At 46.6% G+C, this 15,595-nt stretch overlaps 1 protein-coding gene across 8 annotated transcripts in view; it reads left to right on the forward strand.

Annotated features, from left to right (window-relative positions):
- Positions 1-15,595, forward strand: part of TSPAN18 (tetraspanin 18) — a 118,652-nt gene continuing 103,057 nt past the window's right edge. For 5 of the 8 annotated variants that reach the window (XM_038179415.2, XM_027459241.3, XM_027459237.3 and 2 more), the window contains exon 1: positions 8,966-9,091. The gene's annotated coding sequence lies outside the window, so the exon portion shown is untranslated. Of the gene's footprint in view, positions 206-8,965; positions 9,092-9,859; positions 9,931-15,595 lie in introns of those variants that run through there. The other 3 variants (XM_072039055.1, XM_027459238.3, XM_072039056.1) reach the window with 3 other exon arrangements.

Consider the following 15,595-nt stretch of genomic DNA (forward strand, 5'->3'; position numbering starts at 1 on the left):
ACCCGTGCCCAGGGATGACTCGAGGCTTCTCAGCATAGACAAAGTTGAATTTTTCAGCCCTCAAGATGAGGGACTGGAGCAAGATTGCTTTTTCCACGGGCAAGGGAAGAGCAGCAGGAAGGGGTACAACTGTAATTGCAGGCTGAAGGCACTGAGGAACTGGGCTTGCTGCAGCTACCGCTGCTAGACACCTGGGAGAGATCAGGTAAGTGAGTGCTGCATCTGTTCTGAATAACCCTGACTTCTGTCCCGGCAGCCGCAGACACCGCCTGCCTTTCCAGAGCTCCGGCTGAGGCTAAGTAGGCAGCACGCTGTCCCTGAGCAGACTGCTGACCTGGGCACCTCTCTGTTTTGCTTATTTCTGTGATTGGCATCACACTGAAATTGTGAATTCTCATCTGGCGTAGAAGAAGAAAATCGCATCTGAGTCACAAGCAAGGGTTGAGAGCTAGATTTATTTTCCAAGGCCTAGTCGGTGCTAGAGGCTGCTTAGTTTCCAGGTCCAAATGGGACTGCTGCCCCAAAAAGATATGTGCACAACGTGCATGACGATCAGTTGGATGTCTCTGATAATTGTTTATCAGGAATAGGACTTACAAAAATTGTTGATTATGGATGTATGCTTTGTGCCTGTCAGGCTGAGCGCTAAGGAAATCCCACTCTTGCTTCATAAATGGCTGGCAGGGTTACCAGGGAAAGTTACATGTCAGGGGACATGCATTTACTCTACAGCTTGAAAAGCAAAAAGGTTATACCTCCAGCTGATACTCTTGTAAATCAATTTGTGACCGAGTCCCTGCTGACTTGGGCAGGCTGCGGCATGAACTTACAACTTCCCTTAGTGACTGAGGGAAGTTGCCTCATTTCTACCACAGACATCTTGTGTGACCTTGATAGCAGCTCGTCTCAGACGGATTTCAAAGAGTTCAGAGATAGATGGTTTGCTGCTTTGGCATTTTTGTTCACACTCCTCTTTTGAACTCTCTTCCTAGTCTCCTTGAACTTCTCTCTCTCTCTGCTGCCAAAACGTCATGTGTGCATCTGGGAGGCATTCCAGCTTCCAGTTGCAGAAGTGGGTCACTCCTCACACAGGCACATTTGCAGCCTTTTGCAAATGCCCAAGCTGTTAGCACAGCACTAGGAGAACCTAAGAGGTGCAATCTTAGCCTGTTGCTTTCAAAGATTCATAGTATGGCCGGCCTGCATTAACTCTTTTATGTGTTCTTTCTGTCTGTCTGTCTACAAAAAAAAGGATCTCGTAATGATCGCCTAACTAAAGATGAATTATTAATTTGAGATGCTGAAGGAGATTTGTGTCAGAGCCCAGCTTTGGATGAGTGACTTACGCAGAGCTTAAAAGCATCTCTAGCTCATCTCCCTGCCTTATTCTGTATTCTGTGCCATTTCTCTCGCCGCCTCGGGGCAGAATGTTTCAGAAAGTTGGAGTGGGAATATTTTTATTCATCCTGTTACATGAAGTTAATCTCGTGTAGCAAAGCAGCTGTGTAATGTTTTGTATTAAATCTCATGTCTTCCCTTGGGTGTGATTAAAATTCAGGTGAAGGTTTTTTTTAAATTTTATTTTATTTCCCCACTCCCCATGCTCTCAAGGGGCCATTAGGCTTCATTCTTAGTTCCTTCATTCTTCATATATAGGCTGCACACCCAACTGCACTTCTCTGACTGATGAAGGGTGAAGGCTCTTCAGTGGCTCGTGCACATGCTGCACATTAGTGAAGCCATTTCTGGCTCAGGTGAAGGGACGGCTGCTCCCTGGCACATTGAATAAAGCCTTGGTTGGCAAATTCTGTGTTTGCCTGATTATAGCCCTGGAACATCGAGAATCCCCGTTGGAAAGCGACCAGCTGCTCTATCAATACCCTGGCCTTCACGAAAGTATTGCTTCATTTCAGTGGCTGTTTCCAAGGAAGCCAGAGTTTCCGTTCTCATCCTTTCAGCATGTCACTGCTTTTGCTTACAACAGATATTTGCTCCCACTCTGTCAGGTTAAAGAGAAAAGGACATCACAGGAAGACACAGAGGAAAAGAAAGCATTAGTGCAAGTCCAGTGTAGAAAACAACAGGGCAGGAAACTGGAGGAGAAAACGAGCCCAGAGAAAAGAAGAGGAGATGAAAGTCTGAGAGACAGTGAGATGTACTGAGAAGGCGAGGGATGGAAATGCACAGACAGTACTGCAAACTGCACGGGGGGGCTGACCTGAGGGATTGCACTGCTTTGTTCCCTCTGCATACGTCTCTACCAGAGAAATTTAAACCGTCTTAAAAGCAGTGCTGCAGAAGTGATTTGGGCAAACCCCTATTCCCCTCTAAACTCCTAAGTCTTGACTCAGCTGTACTTCCCGTGATTTCAGAGAAGTCCAGTTAACATTTTCTTCTCAAGTTTTTTGCTTTCACGCCCACTTTTGCAATTTGTTATCACAGCCAGGATCATAAATGCCAAAGCAAGGCGTTAAAGGCTGCTCAAAGGGGCTGGATATGAGAGGGAGGAGCAGGAAGCTTCAGAGATTCTGCCAGGCTTTTCTTACTTCTCAGGTTTCAAGGGTTTGCTGGATTCAGCCTCTAGTGGTCTGGAAGAGCATCTTGGGGATGTTTGAGAGCAGAATTTGGATTCTGGATCCTTCTCTGTGGGTAGCTCAGAAAAACAGGAAACAAGAAGAGGCTTCTTTTTTCTTGCTTTGAAAACTTTTGCAATGTGTGTACAATAAGTTAATGTCATTAGGTAGCTAGGAGCTACTTAAAGCATGTGTCCTTGGCATTTTTTTCATTCAAATCAGTTTAGTTAAACCAGGGGTGAAGTTGGCTCCAACCTTTAATAAATCCACAGTTATCTCTTCCTGATAGGAAACAGCAGCTAGTAACTCACAATGTTGTTTAAAATATTCACAGCAGGAATCAATCAGATAAGGGGCTCACAGTTCCAACCCTTGTTCCACATCGGCCTACAATAATTCATATTTTTCAGTCATAAAATAACCGTATTTGCATGACAGTCATTCCAACTAACGAGTGTCCAGCCAGTGAAAGGGTTTCCATCATCAGGTAAAGAAACCTCACATCTGAAGTAGCCAAGAGAAGTGCGATCCCATGGTTCGATCACAGGTTGGGAGCCGTAAATTCTAATCTTGATGCCTCCTAGGGGAAATCACTCCCCATCCCTGGCATTCGTTCGCCCTCACTTGTAAAAATGGCAGGCTAATTAATTAGTGCCTGCTGAAGGATTCACAAGGACTGCTCATTTTATTACTGCACTTTTAGAAATAACTGATCCTACCCTCGCACGAAGTGTGCCTCAGTCCCACCGCACAGCATTCAGCAATCTCCCAGCCTCACACCCCGCAGAGGTGCCCTGTTCTCTTACAAGTCTCCTTTTGTTGACAGAAGAGCAGGGCTCCCTTACGCACGCTTACACAGAAGGACTCTTGAGACCGAGGAAAAGGAAGCAAAACTTGTGCGGTTCAGATTCTGCCCTGGCTGTGTGTGCTTGCAAGAGGGATGAATGACAAGCAAAAAGAGGTCTGCAGAGAAATAATATCATCTACTAAAGAAAGAAAGTGATGTAACAGAAACCAAACCAAACCAAACAAACAAACAAACAAAACAGAGAAGCTTCAGGGAACAAAAGGAAGGTGTGTGCATTTCGGCAGCTATTCCAATTAGGTTATTGCAGCATCACAATCCAATCATTGCTTCATGGACTTCATGTCAGGATGTGACATCTCCATCTGTCACTGGAGATCAGCTCAGACCTTGAAAGCTACACTCGACTCAGGACACTGAACTGGACCATGAACAATTCTGGGATCACGCTTGATGTCCAGCAGCCATTAGACCATGCAAACTGATTGCCAGTCATAACGCCCCAAGTCACCGACACTGCAGGTGCTTTGCAGCCTTCCTGCGGTCATTTTGCACAGCAATGAGCATTTATCCCAGTGTTCAGACACCAAACAGTCCAACTCTCTTGATTTAATAAAGTTCTATTTTATGTGACACCAGGAAAAATTGCAGGACCTTCCATGCCAAAGGTCATAATTTCAACGGTCTCCCAATTAACTTGGTAGCGCCCATGGAAACTAATTTCTGCAAAATGGGGACAAGTTCTGCTGTAGGACACCACACCTCCTCCTTTCACTGGATGGCTGATTCGGAGTTCTGATGCTGTGTTATTTTGCTTTTCTCCTTAACCATGTTACTTCATGTGCTTCAGAAGAACGCGCCCGGATAGGACCTTCTCCCAGGTTCAAGGGGAGCTATCACCACCTTTCTGGCTAGGGATCCCTTTGTGCATAAGATATCAAGCTCCTTTGCTTCAGTTGGCTCTCTGGAGGGGGTCATTTGGGGAGAAGGGAAGCCGTGCAATAGTTTGATGAATGGCATCAATTTACATCCCCCGGGAGGATTCCATATGTTTTTAGCAGATGTTTAACAAGTTATGGCAACACAACTGGCTGTGTTGAAACAAATTGCAGGGTGACCATCTAGCTGTTGTCAGAAGTGAAGTTTTCAACACTTCCATCTGCCCCTTGGCAGTTATTGCTTTTCTCTGCAGAGATATCTGTGAACTGTGTACCTTTTCTTTGTCAGAAAAAAAAAAAAAAAAAAAAAAAAAACCCTCTAACTGTCCAATAAAGTGTTACTTAATTGGAACATCTCAAGGAAAAATAAACCCTGAAGCTATGTCTGTTAGCTTTCTTTCTCTTAAAGGAAGAAATAGGTGCTTCATAAAATCTGATGAGAACAAAAACTGTTTCAGGATTTTAATGTGAGACAGGGTTTTAAAATTGCATTTGAGCCTCCTCCCTTAGTGTTACAAGAGAAATGCAAATGCCAAGAAGTGTCAAAACATTTGGGGATACATGTTTGGATGAATAAGGCACTTGTCTGGGATCCAGGATTTCCTAGCTCATGTCCTAGAGCTGCCACAGGCCTCCAGTACTTTTTCTTCATTAATTCTTTGTGCCTTGATTTCCTCTTTGTGAACAGGGATGACCGTTCCCCTCTATTTGTCTTTCTTGTCGTACGTAGTCCTGTAGGGCAGAGGGACTGTGGGGTGTCTGGTGCAACGGGGGCCTCCATGGTGCTTGTCCCTAGTGACTGAAAATGACTAAAAAGTTTGTGGGAAACAAATTTTGTTTAGTTGTGATGTTCAAGAAATACAGAAAAAAAAAAAAAAAGAAAAAAAAAAACAGCTGCAAATTTCAGAGGAAATAGGAAAGTTAAAAACTTTTGCATAGGATGTGCAGTTGGAAATCATGGGGTTTTGGCATAAACTTAATTTTAGGAAACTTAAAAAAAAAAAAGAAAAAAATGACAGTGCAAAGCGTATTTTCTATTTTATCATTGTTAATTTGTTTCCTTCAGTATTATACAGCTTTATCTGTTAGCACTGGAAACGGGTATCATCTGAAATATGTTCATTTTTCTTTAAAAGAATGCCTTCAGCGATTAATATTAAAATTATTATAAAGAATTCTCTTAATTCAGATTTTTCTGGACGGGGTCCAGAGGCTCGTTCAATTGTTGCTTCTGGAGTTTTGGTTTCAGGCATCACTGCCAGTTCTTTTGTACCATCCTGCTACTTCAAAGTGACAAAGGAGGGGGATGTGCAGAAAAGCAGTTAGCAAAATTATGTCTACCTATTTGTGTATCTCAGTGTGCACAAAGTGTTGTTCACGTAGTGGGTAATCTTCAGAAGAATGTTGTTTTTTTTGTTTTTTGTTTTTTTTTCCCTAGAAGCCTGCTTCCCATCTTGTAGTTTGTGAGTCACCAAGGGTCTGCAACGTAAGAGGGTGAAATTGTGACAGGACATGCTTTTCCCTTTGGAAAAACATACATGTGTGTTAACGTGAGCAAGTAAACATGTAACTGAAATTGGGAAAAATAAATCTGCAAATGAATATTCAAAACAGATTAATTCCTGATTGAAAAAAAAAAAAAAAAAGCATGGCAAAGATGCGTGAGGGCCTGTGATATTTCTTTCTCCAAAATGCTCGTTGTAGCTCGAGCAAAAACGATTGGGAAATGCAGATATTGACAAAGAAACCACGTTGTAAGCATTGTAGCTTCAGTTTTCCCAGCTGAGCCTGAGAAAGCAAAACTGGGTTGAAAAATATACTGGCAAGGTTTTAATTACACTTTTAATGATGAAGCTTGAACAAACCTCTCGCTACCAGTACGTCAACTGTCCCCTCATGCTGTTTTCCCAGGCCTGATGGAGGGGCCCTGGGAAAGCAGTCTGATAGCAGCTGATGGAGCATAATGATGGGTGGGACGAGTGCTCAACATTTGGGAAAAACAAGATCGCTTCCTTTGGTGCCTTTACCTGGGAGCAGGTGATCAGCTTCGGACAGTCAGTTTGTCATCTTCGGCTTGCTAGGGCTAAGGTCTTATTTACTTTGTGCTCTCAGAAGCGCCGTTCAGCCTCATGGCAGAGTTAATAACACTGTGTGATTTCTACTGAGCACAGATTGCTCCTGGAATGTGCCGCAGTTATCTGGAAATAGACTGATACTCAGGTTCCAGCATGCAGATGCCAGAGAGTTTCCTTCTGCCCATCTGCCGAGGCAACGAGCTGGGCTGCGTGTCGGTCCAGCTCTCGGAACTGCAGCCAAGCTGGATTGTGCTTGGATCACTTCTTTATACGCCTTACGGCAAATTCGGAAAAACACAAGTAGGACTAGTGAGAGAAAATAATCGGAAAAGAAAAGGAGATGTCCGGAGGCAAAGGAAGCGGGATGAAAGGTGGGGAGGAAGCAGAGTTGAGAAGTCAGGCGCAAAGCATGGGCGGGAGAGGGGTTAGCAGCATTGGGTTAGCTGCATGGAGTTAAACTCAGTTCTTTCCAAATCCATAGTTACACCAGTGAGGAACCTGCCCCGTTTTGTTTATGTCTTCCCAAAGTGGCAATTTCTGCTTCTGAAGACTTGTACCTATCAGAAAGGTACTGGGAGAGGCTCCAGATTACAGTACGTGGGATGCGATATTCACGGGGCAGCCCTTCAGCTCTTGGCACTGCCGAAACAGGAGGAAGTGGCTCCAGTGCTTTGGGCTAAGCCACGGAACTATTTCCTTCTCCTGATTTCATGTCAGTGATGTATTTAGCAGAAAACAAGTAAAACATCCCTCTTGCAAGCTTATCTATAGCAAAATTGTTTTTATCCAAAGTTGTTGGCATCATGTGCTCAGTTCGTGGGGGTTATACTATGTCCTTCATACATAGTGATGAATGTAAACCCCAGCTTTAAGTGCAAAGCTCAGCTCAGCACCGGCTGGGACTCACAAAGCAGCTCCTTCATGATAGTGAAAGCACTATAAGCTCGGGAAGCTCGTTTTCGGCGGCGGCCCCTTAAATTGCACATCAAGCATGTAAGAGGACTATTGTGTCTACGCGAGCTCGTGGAAGCTTGGGAAGCTGGGGTCACATATAGCTCCCTTCTGTTCATTTACAAAACAGTTTCATGGAATCAGGGTGGAAAACAGAAAACATGTAGAAGTCTCAATACATCACCCTGTACATTTTTCCAGAATAGTTTCAGAACAGTGATGTCACTGGAGCTGGGGGGGCAGCTGTTGGGAAAATGCAAGGGTGCCCCTGAGGAGGAGGGGAAGTTTTCTATGGGATGTGGAGTTGTTTAAAACTGCGGTGTCTGGGGCACAGCAAGCCCACTCGGTTTCCTAGAAGCCCTCTGCATGCAATCCCACATTTTCACAGCTTATTCACTGTATATATACCAAAAATGTGGGGTCCTGGCACGGGCCTGGGGCAGAACAGGGCTGAATATGGGGTGCAGGCGCCATGTCGGGGGGGTGCAGCGTGACAGGTCTGCTGGGCACAAATGTCACCGTGGCCTGAAAGAACTACCACAATCTGCTGCTCAAGGAGTATGACAAGCCAGCCTCCTGGAAAATAGCACTCTGAGTCCTTTGCAAAGGAATCAAATGAGGAACAAGGCTATTACCTCGTGTCAAACTGTGCCTAATAAAGAAATGGAAATCCCCTACTCAGCCACAAAGAGCAAGGAGAGGTAGGCTCATGCTGTGACACAAATAAATGAACAGTGAAACAGCAATGGAAAAACACGGGCCCAAGCATTATAAGAAAATATCAGACCTGAAAATGATTGCCTGTCTTAAGCAATAGACTGTAACAAAACATATGTTACAAATATGATCTGGTTGTGCAATCTAGTTTTGCTATTACAGAGAAATGGATTTGGGGCCGTAAGTGTTAGCTTCTGTGCGTATCTCCCTATTTTTCTATCACAAGAGGAAAAAAAAGAAAGCCAACGCCAATATTTGCACCTGGGGAGCCCTGTATCTGTTCATTACCAGATAGAGGAGGCATTAGCAGATACACGGAGATGCTGGTGCATCTTTTTTTTCCTTTGCACTGCACTGCTAGGCATGTGTCTTGTCTTGTAGGGCAGTGTGAACAGGGCTTTTTGGCTGCAGCAGGACCTGTCTGCATGGGACATCTCACAGGAGCTGCCCCTTGCACTGCTACCTGTTATCATACATGAGTGCAACATCCACTTCACAAACTCCTTGCTCCCGAGGTGCTGTTACTGAGAGCAAGTGCTACTTCTGCACACTTTTTCCTTACCACCAAGGCAGCCAGCACCTCTGCGAGCAGCAGGGCCCGCGTAGCATCGCTTCCCTGGGGCACAGCTGGGTTATCAGCGAATCACAGCACCAGGTACGTTGGAAAAAACCCTCGGCTCATCGCATCCAACCCCTGTGTGCACTCAGGCTGCGTGCAGGGGCCGGAGATGCCCCCTTCTAGCCACCCGCAGCATCTCTGCCGTGCAGCATCTCACCGGAGGCTCTCGGCGGGCTCACCCCCGGCTGTCCCCGGGCCACAACCGCTGGGGCTGCCGACCCTTGAGGCTGCCGACCCTCGGTGCTGCCGACCCCCGGGGCTCCCCGACGGCCGGGGCCGGGCGCTGTGGGCGGTGGGGCCGTGCCGGGGGCGGAGCGGGGGGCACGGCCGGAGGCGGAGCAGCTCCGCTGGCGGCTCCGGCGCTCGGCGGCGGCCGGGCACGGGGCGAGCACGGCAGCGGGAGCCGCCGGGAGGTAAGGGGCTGGGGCTGGGGCTGCTGTGGAGGGGCTGCGGGACTCGGCACCGGGACCCCAGCAGAGCCCCCAAGCTGCTGTCCGCAGAGATCCCTCGGTTTCTCGTCCCCGCTCCCGGTGCCAGGAGGGAGCGCTGCGCGCCCCGCTGTAGGGCTGGGGTCGGGGTGCTGCAGCCCCCGGGGTTGGGATGGAGCAGGAGGAAAGGGGGGAGTTACCCGCAGTTCCCACTTGTGCCCAGCCCGGTGAGCTTTGCTTTGCTCGCCCGCAGTCCTGCCTGCCCGGCTCGGTGCTGCCCGAGGACGGGGGTTTGTAGGAGCCGGGTTTATAGGAACCCAAACTTCTGCGGTTGGGTATTGCTCGCTCAGAGCAGGCAGCGTTTGCATTGCGTTTGGGTGGTTTTCTGTGAGGTCTCTTTGGTTAAGCCTAATTTATTTTTCCCCAACGCTGCTCTCGGCTATTAGCGAGCCCTGCGTGCTTGCTGCCTGTGTTTCTGTAATAACAGAAAATGCGAACGCAATTAATAGGCTCCGGGCACGTCTTTCATTGAATAGCCAGTGGCTACCAGAGCTGGTTGGACAGGAGCGTGCTGGAGATGGCTGCGCGCCTGCCTGGGTGTTCTCAGGTCGTGAGCACGGGCTCGCCCTGCGTTTTTACCAGTGGGTACAAGTGAGCGCCTTTATTCTAGAGTTGTCTTAGCGAGATGCGTTCAAGTGCCTCGTGGGCTCTGCCAGTGAAATGAGCGTTGTGGTGCTTGGTGCGTTCGTAGGGAGCTGCAGTTGCTGGGTCTCAAAAGTGAGCAGGCTGAAAGCAAAGGATAGGAACGTCGCTGGAAGACATAGGTGTGTGCTTTCTTTTTCATAATTTTCAATTTTGGCTGTGTAGGATGGTGTATGTGCTTCTGTGTTGTCTGCTTTTTCTGAAGTATTTGTGTAGTACGGTCAGATGATTCAAGCGGCTGACCCTCCCTGGAAGGCAGTTAATATTTCTCTATTTGTTGTGGCCGCAGCGCTGCTTTTGTTGGCGTTAGCTAAAGAACTGTGCAGTGCAGTTGCCATGAATTTAAGTGGAGGGGGATGAGAAGAGGGAAAAGAGGAGCTTTAACTTTTCTGAGACAGCCCAGACTTGCCAGCGAAATGGGGATACAATTTCTGACCGTCCCGCGCTTCCCTCAGAGCAGCCCTTCCCACACATCGCTTAGCTGGGGAACTGTGTCCCAGCCCAGGAGAGGTGCAGGTGAGCGGGTGGTTGTCTCTCAAGGAGCAAAGGGAGAAAACATCAGCCTGCAGAACAGCTCTGCGCTGGGGCAGGGTGGGACCGAGCCCTGGGGTGGGCTGGGGGGCCCCAGCTGGGAGCCCCCAGCCTTGGGGGTGATCCCAAGCGAGGGCTGTGCAGTGCCGTGGCAGCCCCGCGCAGCTGCTGCGTTGGTTCGTAAGGCAAGTATGCAATGTTTCCTTTGTAAATCATGGGGAAATCCCTTTATTTTCTCTGGGGCGTAAGGATATGGCATGCTGGGAAGAGCACCAGGCTTGCGTTTCCAGGCTCGCCTAAAAAGTTAAGAGTGGAGCCCAGCAACTTCACGTCCCCCCAGTGGAAGCCGAGGGAGGCAGAGCGGTGTTTCCTTCTGTTTTTTTCTCCCTGCAAGAGGAGTGGGATCGGAGTGCTTGCATCCTCTCCTCAGCTGATGGCAACGAATGACTATCCCGGCGTGATCTCACTTTTGGCTGCTGTAGCGTGTATTATACTTCTCAGGGTGGGGCTGGGCAAAAGGGAAACGGGAATCGTTGTGTGCGTATGAAAATGCTGAGCTATCCTCAATTCTTCTGCCAAGTTGTCTGTGCGTTGTTTAATTCAAATAATTTCATACATGCAGCCTTGCAGGTCTGTTTGAAAAGGCAGAAACAGGATCCGTAACCAGGAATAGCCCTGCGGTTCAGAAAAACACGGCTAGCATCTGTTACCACCACTTCGGTTTGTTCCTCTCCTGGCATCAGCAGGGTGACAGGTCAGTCAGCCAGGTCCGACGTCCTGTGCCAGAGACCCTGGGTGGCCGGTGGTGACCCCTGAATTGTAACCCCAGCTCCTGCTCGGTGGGACAGGGGAAAGGCTTCAGGCCACCTGGCTGCCCGGGGCTGGTCCCCGATAGCAGGCAGTGGCCGGCTGGTGTGGGTCTCTGCGGGCTGGGTCCGTCTCCTGTGCTCACTGTTTTCGGTGTGACAGAGCCAGCTGGGGTGTTGGTGCTCCGTGTGCTGTAGGGGCAGCATTTTCTCTCCTAGCACCTTTTATCTTCCCTTAATCTATCCCAGGTTGAATACTGTAGGCAGTTGAAGCAGAGCCATTTCATGCTTTGATGTGTGTTTATTGGCTCTAGCTTCTCATTCTCTTGCCTTTTTTTGCTTTCTTTTTTTTTTTTTCTTTTTAATTAAATTAGCTCTCTCTTTCCCACCCCACCTCCCCAAACAAAAAGAACTAGAGCAGAGGAGGCAAAAAGTGAATTAAATGACTTTTTTTTTTTTTTTTTTTTTTTTTGTGAATGGGTTTTCTTGCCTTCCCCCTGCCTTTCCCGCTGCCTTCTGTAAGATCCCTTCTTAATTAAAATATTATGACTATCCTTATGGTAGCCCTTCACTAGTGGCAAGGATCCTAATTTGACGTCAATGCAAAAATACTAGTTTCTGGCATAAGGGCAGATGACATTTCATCAGCTAGTGCATGCCCATTTTTTTTTTTTAAACCACAGTGCTAAGACCATATGGGCAGATAATGAGTTTAAGCTGATAAACAGCTTACAGATTTGCCCAAATAAAGGACTTTCTTCCTAGAAGACACGTTTTCCTTTAAAATAAATAATGCAGTTCCTGTGTTTTTATTTAATTATCTCTAGTCCTGTCTGTTCTCACCAGGCTGCAGGAAAACAGACACAACTGCCCTGGAAACAGAAGCTACTGGATTTATGGGGCCGTGGGTCTTAGCTCAGGAAGGACTTGAAACGAGAAGCTCAGATGCTACAAAATTGAGGCTTTAAGTATCTAAATAAACAGATGGTGGTCGAAGTTGTATTTGAAGAGTGTTGTGAGGTAGTGCATAGTTCTTGACATCTTGAAGATGAGTCATTGCATGAGGTGTTTGTAGGTCCAAGGTCTGTCTGGGAGCTATAATTAAATGAGATGAATATCTGTACTTCTTGCTGATCCTCTGAGGCTGCTGAAGCAGCCCTTGTTTGGGGGTTTTGTTGCAAGATAAAGGCTACTTTTGCTTTTTTTAAGAGTCTCTCTGGCTAAAGTTTATGTTGATCCTCCCCCCAACTTAAACTTAAGCTCTCATTAGTAAAATCAGAGAGAAAGATTTTGGATCTTTTTTTTTTTTTTCCTATTAAAAAAATCACAATAGTACAATGAGTGCTGGGAAGCTGAGGTCTCTAGTTGTGACTTCAAAATAGTAGCTCAAAACCAAGTAATGTATTTGCATGAGAGGGCACAGCCCATGTATCTGTACCCCAAAATGCATAGAAGTGAGCTAGTTAGGATCTGAAATGGCTTATTTCCTTCTAAGCTATTTCATAAGTTGTTGTGTTTTTTTTTTGTTTGTTTGTTTTAAACTTGAAAATGATTGCTAATCTTAATTCTAAATATCAAAGGAAGGAGGAGGAAGGTTGTACAGAAAAATGAGTCCAAACAATGGTATTGTTTCTTATGATGCTTACTCCCTCTAAAGCTTCCTTGAATATTTTGTGTTGTCCATTCCCTCCTCTCCCGCCACCTCTCAGCACTCGGAAGATTGCTGGAATTTAATCATGTTTCATAGGAGGGTATGTTCTGGATGTCCAGACTGGTGCTTTCCGAAGGTTGCTTTCGGTCCCACCGCTGCTTGGACTGTGCCGTTCAGCATCCCTTGTGTCTGTTCCTTCCCTACACCAATCTGTCTTGCTTTCTCATCGCCATGGAGTCCTGAGTTTCCAAAATGGTGAATGAACGACCCTATCCCTTAGTTCCTGGCAGAGGATTCAAATGGATTCATCACCTGTTGAATACTTCATGGGTTGTTAGTTTTGTTTTGTGTTTTTTTTTTTTGGCCTCCACCTCTCGCCTTGGACCTAACTTACCCCTTCTCCATTGGTAAAGATCTGCCATGGGCTGGTGTAGTACAAGGTGCTGAGACTGAAAGTGGCCACAGGAAGGCATTGTGTTAATCTTATTTTTGTTAACCACACCAGCCGCTAAAACAGTTTGTCAGCGTGTTTTTATTTATTTTTTTATTTTTTTGCACAGATAATGCTTAAAGAAACAAATGATTTAAAGATGTTTTACTCTTACAAATTGACCCCAGATGGGATTTGCTTCTGTACCTCTGCTACCTTCTGCTTATGTGGGTGCTTTGCGTTTGCTGGACTGAGACCAGACTTACAAGGTGCAGTGGATGTTACATGACAATTGAGGGTATTCCTGTGGTATATTTTTTTTTTCCCTCACCAGCTTCAGTTTAAAAAAAAAAAAAAAAAAGTTGTAGCTGTCCTCAGAGAAGACAGAAGTGGGTTTTTGACCACCACAGGTTTTTAGTACGGGTTCTATTTCTGCACGGGATCCCTTGTAATCCTTCTTGGAGGGACTACACAGATACTACAATTAGAACATCCCTAGAGGTTCTTACCATATTTGTGTCATTTGTTTGTTTTTTGCTGTCAGGATGTTTGCTTTGATACATATTTATTCCAGAAACTTGGTCTAAAATGGACACATGCAGCTACTTGATAAATAAATAGAAAGGTCACTGTGGAAATATCTGATCTTGAGCCCAAATGAAGTTCAGTTTTCTTAGACCAGTGTATCACTTGAGGAAGAAACAGAAGATGCTTTGGATGAGATGCAATAGTAAAACTTCTGTCCATGTACTGGCCTTTATGGCCATTAAAAAGGGGCTGCGTGATCTCGTGAGTCAGGGCAGAGGTCCGGATTTCCTCTGCTCAGCTGTTGATTGAGTGTTTAGTTAGTTAAGCTCTGTTCCTGCCCTTCTCTCTCTCTCATTTAGCTGGCATACAGCTGTGTCAGGACTTCTGAGGGTATCTGCATGGTGCCTGATGTGGTCTGGGGTTTGTCCAGGTTAGTCTTCGGGAAGCGGTGGAAGAAGCATCTCGTTGATCCTGGGGAAGTGGAACCGAACCAAGCTGCTAATGTGAAAAGTCGCGCAGCATAGCAGAGATAATAATAGCTCTTATATCCCTTCAAACTTCTCACTTGAGTCATAAACAGCTTTAAATGAATTTTATGCCGTTCCAGATGTCTGGAAAGCCAGCGGAACAGCTGAGCGGGTCGGGGTGTGGGACCATATGGCCACTTGTTCTCTGTGGTTCAGTGGCACAGCCCCACAGGGGCTGGGGAGCGGTGGCCGCTCGGGTTGTGTGTGTTGTGCATTATTCCCATGCCGAGCCTTTCTCCAGCTCTGCACTTCTCAGAAGGCTAAGCAATGAAATTGTAATGCTAGCAGCTTTTTTTCATGGCCCGATGCCCAGTTTGAAGAAGGGTGATTTTGGTCATGTTGCTAGACGTACGTATTTATGGCCCCATTTTATCTGTTGAATTTAATCTGTTCGGGTATTTTTAACATTATTGTGGAAACAGTTACTATATTTACTCTTTATGAAAAGCGCAGTGTAAGACGGTCCACGAGGAGGGAGTTCGGAGTAATAAAGATTGCACCAAATGATGGTGTCTACGCTTCTTCAGGGAAAAAAAAATGGACTAAATGAGCTGACTGGCAGCTTGCCTGTTCGTGAGACATGGCCCTCGCAGGGCACTGAACTGGAATGCGGTATGCTGGGAAAGCAGCGATAGGATTTGTTCTTGGCTTGCTTGATGGCACATCTCGTTTTCTTGGGGAGTGAAGAGAACCAGATCTTCTTGTGCACGGAGCTGTTACGCCTGGCCTGGGCTGGTTTCTCAGACCTGCTGAGAACCTGTTTCTCATGGAAGTCTCTGGGACCCGCGGGTGCCTTTCAGCCGAACTTGCCAAAGCCTGCTGCCAGGGTAAATGGGAGAGCAATACAGAAACTCAGGTGGCATCTAGAACAGACATGCATTAGAAATAATGGAGAATGAAGGACTGAATGTCCCAAAAAGCTCTTAAGAGGGCTGGATTGGGATGTGATGTATTTTTGAACCGCTGGGTTCTTGTTGTTCCTGTTAATGTCAAGGGGGATTCTCAGAGCTGCCTGAAACGAGGCGCTTATCTTGTGTTGATCAACAAAGCTTTTGCTTCCTATGGGATCGTGGCTGAAGCACAGACATGTGACAAGCATCTTCTGGAGCTGCACCACACTGTTTTCCAGAATGAGATGCGGGAAATGCTGGGAGTTACTTCTGCAAATGCTCAAGGTGTGAGGCTGGAAGGACCGATAGATCTTTGACCTCTGTTTTCCTTCAGCCGCCTGAGACCCAGCTTGCTGATGTGATGCGTGACTGGGTCGGCAGGCCTGGAAAAAGACCTTCCAAACAGATTAGGATTTGAGCTCAG

Source organism: Anas platyrhynchos, chromosome 5 (genome assembly GCF_047663525.1).
Source record: "Anas platyrhynchos isolate ZD024472 breed Pekin duck chromosome 5, IASCAAS_PekinDuck_T2T, whole genome shotgun sequence".
NCBI classification, from domain to species: Eukaryota; Metazoa; Chordata; class Aves; order Anseriformes; family Anatidae; genus Anas; species Anas platyrhynchos.